The 9,847-nt window shown below is 39.4% G+C and overlaps 1 pseudogene; it reads left to right on the top strand.

The window, feature by feature from the left end:
- Window positions 1–206: 206 nt before the first annotated feature.
- On the top strand, window positions 207–2,193 carry LOC147000363 (serine/arginine-rich splicing factor 10 pseudogene; annotated as a pseudogene).
- Window positions 2,194–9,847: the final 7,654 nt, after the last annotated feature.

Raw genomic sequence — 9,847 nt, 5'->3', positions numbered from 1 at the left:
TATGAAAGTCAGAAGAACCTGGACAGATGTTATACAGACACTAAGAGAACACAATTGCCAGCCCAGGCTACTATACCCGGCCAAACTCTCAATTACCATAGATGGAGAAACCAAAGTATTCCACGACAAAACCAAATTCACACATTATCTTTCCACGAATCCAGCCCTTCAAAGGATAATAACAGAAAAAAACCAATACAAGGAAGGAAATCACGCCCTAGAAAAAGCAAGGAAGTAATCCCTCAACAAACAAAAAAGAAGACAGCCACAAGAACAGAATGCCAACTCTAACAACAAAAATAAAAGGAGGCGGCAGTTGCCATAGCGGAGCCCTCTGGGTCTGTGCGAGTGTGGTGTGAGTGGATGTGAGCCGCCGCCGGAGCTGCGGATGGTTTGCCCGAGCCCGTTAGCGCCGCCGGCCCAGAGTCCCGCCGCCGCCATGTCTCGATACCTGCGCCCCCCTAACACGTCTCTGTTCGTCAGGAACGTGGCGGACGACACCAGGTCTGAAGATTTACGTCGGGAATTTGGTCGTTATGGTCCAATAGTAGATGTTTATGTCCCACTTGATTTCTACACTCGGCGCCCAAGAGGATTTTCATATGTTCAATTTGAGGATGTTCGTGATGCTGAAGATGCTTTACATAATTTGGTCAGAAAATGGATTTGTGGGCGTCAGATTGAAATCCAGTTCGCACAGGGGGATCGGAAGACACCAAATCAAATGAAAGCCAAGGAAGGGAGGAATGTGTACAGCTCTTCACGCTATGACGATTATGACCGATGTAGACGCTCTCGAAGCCGGAGTTATGAAAGGAGAAGATCGCGGAGTCGCTCCTTTGATTATAACTATAGGAGATCTTACAGTCCTAGAAATAGACCGACTGGAAGACCATGGCGTAGCCGAAGCCATTCCGACAATGATAGACCAAACTGCAGCTGGAATACCCAGTACAGTTCTGCTTACTACACTTCAAGAAAGATCTGAAAGCGGAAAAAAGAACCAAAGAAGGGCAGTTCAAGCGACCAAAGGGTGGGTGGAAGGTGCTGCAGTATGAATACTGTACGAATATTTTGACTCTGGTCTGAAAAGATAAAAGAATTATCGAAAACTACATGGAATAATTGAAGTCTCTTCAAGTTTGAAAGTAAGCATTTTAGGACAAATAAAAGGAAATTCAACTTTGTACTTGTGGAAACTAATCCCTAAATATGAACAGGTTTATATTGACTCATGGGTAGCCGATCCATGATAAGTTACTGGAAACTAGGATGTCTGAACATCAAGGAAGACAGCCATAGTCTCTAACAGTGCCTCTCTTGGTCTGTCTCAAATTAAATTGGATGGTAAAGGTATGGTCCAATATAAAGTTTTTCCTAGTTGTCTCTTAAAAGTCAGTTCCACTTAATGCCAATGTTGGCAAGTCTTGCCTTTGTTTATCCCAGTGCCAGTATTTTCTGCTTAACTGTTTGTTTTGTTGGCATCTGAGTTTATTTACTTGTATACTACATACAGTTTACATCTAACCACTCCTTCCCAGGCTAATTCCACTTATACTTGATATCCACCCACGAGGGCCCATCTCTTCTCAACTCCTGTGTAGACAGTATGTTCAACGGATATTTATTGAACCCTTACTGTGGGCAAAACATACTGGATAATTGGAGAGGAGAACAGATTTCCTTATTTAGTAAAACCTACTGAGCACAATCTAGTGAATCATTACAGTATAACCTCATTATCTTGAGGTGTATTATGGTAATATTTTATACCACTCATATCCTAGTGTAATTATAAAACCCAATATACTATCAAAGAAAAGTAATTTTATGGTTGTCTGCCATTTAAAAGTATCTAGCATTTGTTGTATCCCATTACTACAAATAATGAAGAAAACCTGTGATAAGCTGATCTATTGTGCAGTGATTAATATACTAGAGTAAGATTTAAGTTGTTAACTCTTGGCTCTGTCAAGCAAATAGGTAATCCCCAAAATAACAAGTATTTAACTTTACATTAAAGCATACCCTGGGTGCTATAATTAGATTATTTTGAGGCAGACAGCTGTTATCCCAATGGACTTAGTATATTCTGTATTGAAGAAAGTGTTTACCGGATAAGACTTTTTAGTGATCTACTTGTACATTTTATAGGGGACATATTATGTGTATAGTTAATAAATAACTTTATAGTGTCACAAAAAAAAATAAAAAAATAAAAAAAATAAAAGGAGGCAACAATTACTTTTCCTTAATATCTCTTAATATCAATGGACTCAATTCCCCAATAAAAAGACATAGACTAACAGACTGGTTACACAAACAGGACCCAACATTCTGCTGCTTACAGGAAACCCATCTCAGGGAAAAAGACAGACACTACCTCAGAGTGAAAGGCTGGAAAACAATTTTCCAAGCAAATGGCCTGAAGAAACAAGCTGGAGTAGCCATTCTAATATCAAATAAAATTGACTTCCAACCCAAAGTTATCAAAAAAGACAAGGAGGGACACTTCATACTCATCAAAGGTAAAATCCTTCAAGAGGAACTCTCAATTCTGAATATATATGCTCCAAATGCAAGGGCAGCCACATTCATTAAATCTCAAAGCACACATTGTACCTCACACAATAATACTGGGAGACTTCAACAAACCACTTTCATCAATGGACAGATCATGGAACAGAAACTGAACGGGGACACAGTGAAACTAACAGAAGTTATGAATCAAATGGATTTAATTGATATATACAGAACATTTTATCCTAAAACAAAAGGATATACCTTCTTCTTAGTACCTCATGGTATCTTCTGCAAAATTGACCACATAATTGGTCACAAAATAGGCCTCAGCAGATACAAAAATATTGGAATTGTCCCATGCATCCTATCAGACCACCATGGACTAAGGCTGATCTTCAATAACAACATAAATAATGGAAAGCCAACATTCACGTGGAAACTGAACAACACTCTTCTCAATGATACTTTGATCAAGGAAGGAATAAAGAAAGAAATTAAAGACTTTTTAGAGTTAAATGAAACGAAGCCACAACATACCCAAACTTATGGGACACAATGAAAGCATTTCTAAGAGGGAAACTCATAGCTCTGAGTGCCTCCCAAAAGAAACTGGAGAGAGCACACACTAGCAGCTTGACAACACATCTAAAAGCTCTAGAAAAAAAGGAAGAAAATTCATCCAAGAGGAGTAGACGGCAGGACATAATCAAACTCAGGGGTGAAATCAACCAAGTGGAAACAAGAAGAACTATTCAAAGCATTAACCAAACTTGGAGTTGGTTCTTTGAGAAAATCAACAAGATAGATAAACTCTTAGCTAGACTCACTAGAGGGTACAGGGACCACATCCTAATTAACAAAATCAGAAATGAAAAGGGAGACATAACAACAGATCCTGAAGAAATCCAAAACATCATCAGATCCTTCTACAAAAGTCTATACTCAACAAAACTGGAAAACCTGGACGAAATGGACAAATTTCTAGACAGATATCAGGTACCAAAGTTAAATCAGGGTCAAGTTAACGATCTAAATAGTCCCTTATCTCCTAAAGAAATAGAAGCAGTCATTAATAGTCTCCCAGCCAAAAAAAGCCCAGGACCAGATGGGTTTAGTGCAGAGTTCTACCAGACCTTCAAAGAAGATCTAATTCCAGTTCTGAACAAGCTATTCCACAAAATAGAAGTAGAGGGAACTCTACCCAACTCATTCTATGAAGCCACAATTACTTTGATACCTAAACCACAGAAAGATCCAACAAAGATAGAGAACTTCAGACCAATTTCCCTTATGAATATAGATGCAAAAATCCTCAATGAAATTCTCGCTAACCGAATCCAAGAACACATCAAAACAATCATCCATCCTGCCTAAGTAGGTTTCATTCCAGGGATGCAGAGATGGTTTAATATTTGGACATCCATCAACATAATTCATTATATAAACAAACTCAAAAACAAAAACCACATGATCATCTTGTTAGATGCTGAGAAAGCATTTGACAAAATCCAACACCCATTCATGATAAAAGTCCTTTTTTTAAAAAAAATTTAATATTTTTTATTACGTATTTTCCTCAATTACATTTCCAATGCTATCCCAAAAGTCCCCCATACCCCCCCACCACTTCCCTATCCACACATTCCCATTCTTTTGGCCCTGGCATTCCCCTGTATTGGGGCATATAAAGTGTGCAAGTCCAATGGGCCTCTCTTTCCAGTGATGGCCCACTAGGCCATCTTTCGATACACATGCAGCTAGAGACAAGAGCTCCGGGGTACTGGTTAGTTCATCATGTTGTTCCCCCTATAGGGTTGCAGATCCCTTTAACTCCTTGGGTACTTTCTCTAGCTTCTCCATTGGGAGCCCTGTGATCCATCCAATAGCTGACTGTGAGCATCCACTTCTGTGTTTGCTAGGCCCTGGCATAGTCTCACAAGAGACAGCTATATCTGGGTCCTTTCAGCAAAATCTTGCTAGTGTATGCAATGGTGTCAGCGTTTGGAAGCTGATTATGGGATGGATCCCTGGATATGGCAGTCTTTAGATGGTCCATCCTTTCATCACAGCTCCAAACTTTGTCTCTGTAACTCCTTCCATGGGTGTTTTGAGATCAGGAATTCAAGGCCCATACCTAAACATGATAAAAGCAATCTATAGCAAACCAGTAGCCAACACCAAAGTAAATGGTGAGATGCTGGAAGCAATCCCACTAAAATCAGGGACTAGACAAGGCTGCCTACTTTCTCCCTACCTATTCAACATTGTACTTGAAATCCTAACCAGAGCAATTCAACAACAAAAGGAGTTGAATTGGGTACAAATTGGAAAGGACGAAGTCAAAATATCACTTTTTGCAGGTGATATGATAATATATATAAGTGACCCTAAAAATTCCACCAGAGAACTCCTTAAGCTGATAAATAGCTTCAGTGATGTATCTGGATATATAATTAACTCAAACAAGTCAATGGCCTTTCTCTACACAAAGGATAAACAGGCTGAGAAAAAAATTAGGGAAAACAACACCCTTCTCAATAGTCACAAATATTATAAAATACCTTGGCATGACTCTAACTAAGGAAGTGAAAGATCTATATGATAAGAACTTCAAGTCTCTGAAGAAAGAAATTAAAGAAGTTCTCAGAAGATAGAAAGATCTCCCATGCTCATGGATTGGCAGGATCAATATAGTAAAAATGGCTATCTGGCCAAATGCAATCTACAGATTCAATGCAATCCCAATCAAAATACTAACTCAATTCTTCAACGAATTAGAAAGGATAATCTTCAAATTCATCTGGAATAACAAAAAACCTAGGATAGCAAAAACTCCTTTCAAGGATAAATGAACCTCTGGTGGAATCACCATGCCTGACCTAAAGCTGTACTACAGAGCAATTGTGATAAAAACTGCATGGCACTGGTATAGCAACAGACAAATAGATCAATGGAATAGAATTGAAGACCCAGAAATGAACCCACACACCTATGGTCACTTGATCTTTGACAAGGGAGCTAAAACCATCCAGTGGAAAAAAGACAGCATTTTCAACAAATGGTGCTGGCAGAACTGGCAGTTATCATGTAGAAGAATATCAATTCATCCATTCCTATTTTCTGTACTAACATCAAATCTATGTGGATCAAGGAACTCCATATAAAACCAGAGACAGTGAAACTTATAGAGGAGAAAGTGGTGAAAAGCCTAGAAGATATGGGCACAGTGGAAAAATCCCTGAATAGAACAGCAATGGCTTGTGCTGTAAGATCGAGAATGACAAATGGGACTTCATAAAATTGCAAAGCTTCTGTAAGGCAAAAGTCACCGTCAATAAGACAAAAAGGCTACCAACCGATTGGGAAAGGATGTTTACGTATCCTAAATCAGATAGGGGACTAATATCCAATATATATAAAGAACTCACGAAGGTGGACTCCAGAAAATCAAATAACCCCATTAAAAAATGGGGCTCAGAGCTAAAAAAAGAACTCTCACCTGAGGAATACCCAATGGCTGAGAAGCACCTGAAAAAGTGTTCAGCATCCTTAATCATCAGGGAAATGCAAATCAAAACAACCCTGAGATTTCACCTCACACCAGTCAGAATGGCTAAGATCAAAAATTCAGGTGACAACAGATGCTGGCAAGGATGTGGAGAAAGAGGAACACTCCTCCATTGTTGGTGGGATTGCAAGCTTGTACAACCACTCTGGAAATCAGTCTGGCGGTTCCTCAGAAAATTGGACATAGTACTACTGGAGGATCCCGTAACACCTCCCCTGGGCATATATCCAGAAGATGTTCCAACTGGTAAGAAAGATACTTGCTCCACCATGTTCATAGCAGCCTTACTTATAATAGCCAGAAGCTGGAAAGAACCCAGATGCCCCTCAACAGAGGAATGGATACAGAAAATGTGGTACATTTACACAATGGAGTACTACTCAGCTATTAAAAAGAATGAATTTATGAAATTCCTAGGCAAATGGTTGGACCTGGAGGGAATCATCCGAGTGAGGTAACACAATCACAAAAGAACTCAAATGATATGTACGCACTAATACGTGGATATTAGCCCAGAAACTTAGTATACCCGAGATATAAGAGACAATTTGTAAAACACATGAAAGTGAAGAAGAAAGAAGACCAAAGTGTGGACACTTTGCCCCTTCTTAGAATTGGAAACAATCATCCAGGGAAGGAGTTACAGAGACAAAGTTTGGAGCTGAGACAAAAGGATGGACCATCTAGAGACTGCCATATCCAGGGATCCATCCCATATTTAGCCTCCAAATGATGACACCATTGCATACACTAACAAGATTTTGCTGAAAGGACCCTGATGTAGCTGTCTCTTGTGAGACTAGGCCGGGGCCTATCAAACACAGAAGTGGATGCTCACAGTCAGCTATTGGAGGATCACGGAGCCCCCAATGGATGAGCTAGGGAAAGTATCCAAGGAGCTAAAGAGATATGCAACCCTGTAGGTGTAACATTATGAACTAACCAGTACCCTGGAGCTCTTGACTCTAGTTGCATATGTATCAAAAGATGGCCTAGTTGGCCATAATAGAAAGAGAGGCCCATTGGACATGCAAACTTTATATGCCCCAGTACAGGGGAACACCAGGGCCAAAAAATCGGAATGGGTGGGTAGGGAAGTAGGGGGGAGTGTATGGGGGACTTTTTGGATAGCATTGGAAATGTAATTGAGGAAAATACACAATAAAAAAAATGAAAGCAAAGGTAGTGAGAAATGTGTCTTCTTATTTTGGGGTGTGTGTGAAAGTCTGGTAAATTAAAGATGATGAAGAATCAGAAGGCACAAGGGTTTTCTAGTTCATCCTTCTCCTGGGAGCAAAGTCATATGCTATAAAATAGTCAGTGGGTTTGGGGAAATTTCTGCAACACACTTTGCTCAGAGAGTTGTTGTGCTGTGATTCCAGAAGCTTTTGTAGAATTCATAGAGGGGCCTCCAATTAGACTGGAATATTTACGGATGCAATTTTTTATATGGTTCAGGTCAATGTTTTGATGAAAATTGGTTCAAGTAGACTGTTTTTGAAGTATCTGCTTTATTTGAATGCATTCTCAGAATGGATGGCATGTCTAGCTTTTCTTACTTACTACTGTCAAACAGAAGACATGCAAATTTATTGTTCAGCTGGTATTACCTGGACATTGTGCATGGAACCTGTAGATGCCAAAATTACATAGTTTACACAGGGACAGAAGAGTCACTAATTTAGTTTTTGGCAATGTTGGAAGGTAGTGTCCTATCATCAAGATTTCTCCGTACAGTATTCCTGTGTAGCTCATGGAAAATGCACATGGATCCCAGCAACTCACAATAGAATATTGGTGCTCAAAATAAAGTTGTGCTATCTATGGCACCAACAGTTTTTGATACAGTTTAAACAATGCAAAAATGTTCGCTAATGGACATGCTTTTACTCCTCTTCATCTCAGAGAAGAGATGACTGCAATTTATTGAATATTTTCCATTTTCCTTTTCTTTCTATGGGGCTGTCTGAATTTATTAGCTTACTTTCCTAATTGTGTTAGAAGAGGTTGGGCTTAATATAATATATGGATGGAGTGGAAATATCAGGAAGTACAGAGTAAGCCAAAACAGCTTAAATAGACTGGGAGCACATATTGCCAATAATTCTGAGTGATAAATTCAGCAAAGATCATTGTTCTGCTCTAATAATAAAATCCTAGATATGAGCCATCCCTGACATTTCAGAGACACCTAAAAGTTAGCTGTTGTAGTTGCTTTTGTTAGTGACTAAGTAAAAACTTCAAAATTTACTCAGTTTGAGCTTTGGAGAATATTATTGCATACCTGAGAATATTCGTATATTCTATCCATAAAACTACCTGGCGAAAGGTCAGTTCTGAGTGTCTACTCTAACCAGGATGACTCTATCTGAATTTCAGTTGCTCTGGCTCCAGCAAATAACCTGCCAGTACTATTCAGGCAAGCCATAAACCGTATGGCCACTTACAGAGAGATGTGAACATGGGCTGGGAATCCTTCGGAAGATGGGTTTTAGAAGGAGAGAGAAGGCAATGGAGGGTGAAAATGACCAACATTTATCCTATATGTGTATAAAACTGTCAACGAATAAAATAAAAAGGAAAAGAGCTCATAGTATTCTCAGTGCTTTCTGATGCTGTGGCCCTCATGCAGATACGAGTTGAGAAGCATCTTTAGACTCTAGCTAATGGTGACAGCTATTAGTACCACCAGTAGTCACTTCTGAATTTTACACCAATGATTCTCCTAGATACAACGATATGGTATACACCATTTGAGAGACAACTGTTAGCTTCCATTTACATCCATTAAGACAGCCTATATGATGGGAACATAAAATAATGTAGAAATACCAGAAAGTTCTTATAATATCACAGAGACATTTTAGTCAGAAAAGCAGAACTATATTCCTGGATATTCATAATAATAAGGAAGCATGCTAACTGAGTGAATTCAAGGGAATATGTATCATATCCAGGACACAGGGTACTCTTCACATTTAGGGCCAATTTTGAAATTGCTTATAGATTTTATATTAGCAGTACCCAGTGAACAGCTTTTTATTAACCCAAATCCACTGCTTGGTTTATGGTTGACAGCTCCAAGGTGGGTAAACAGCTGTCACACTATAATTTACTGGCGAGAAACTGATTGAAGGGGAGAAGGATGCTTATTGTTTTCATTAGAGTGGTGGAGGAAGTAAGCCATAGTAAGAGTTTCAGTGTTTGGGGACTGGTAGGAAGGTAAAGATACTTGCTGTAAGCCTGACAACCTGAGTTTGGTTCCTGGGGCATACACGGTGGAGAGAGATTACTCCTTCCAGAGGTCCTCTGACATCCACACTTTGCCAACACACACACACACACACACACACACACACACACACACACACACACACACACACACACAGAGAGAGAGAGAGAGAGAGAGAGAGAGAGAGAGAGAGAGAGAGAGAGAGAGAGAAAGAAAGAAAGAAAGAAAGAAAGAGATATGAAACATTTTGTCTGCCAGTGAGAAAGACAGAAACAACAGATATCTCAGATTTCTCAGGGACAGTCCTGCACAGAGCTGGCAACAGTCATTATACTGATGTCAGTAGCTCCAGAAGATATCCATGTATCTTGACATGAATAGACATCTACTCCACACTCACCTTTGCTTATCTGGTGGTGTGTAAAAAGATGAAAGTAATGTAAAAGATTAGACCACCAGAGCCCAGTCTCTGACAATAGTTAACTGGTCCTACTATATTACATATGATTGTTACAGTAGTTATT

The sequence above is a fragment of the Mus caroli genome, unplaced genomic scaffold, assembly GCF_978045245.1.
Source record: "Mus caroli unplaced genomic scaffold, Mus_caroli_1 scaffold_18, whole genome shotgun sequence".
Taxonomy (NCBI): domain Eukaryota; kingdom Metazoa; phylum Chordata; class Mammalia; order Rodentia; family Muridae; genus Mus; species Mus caroli.
This window is presented reverse-complemented; position numbering and strand designations above follow the sequence as displayed.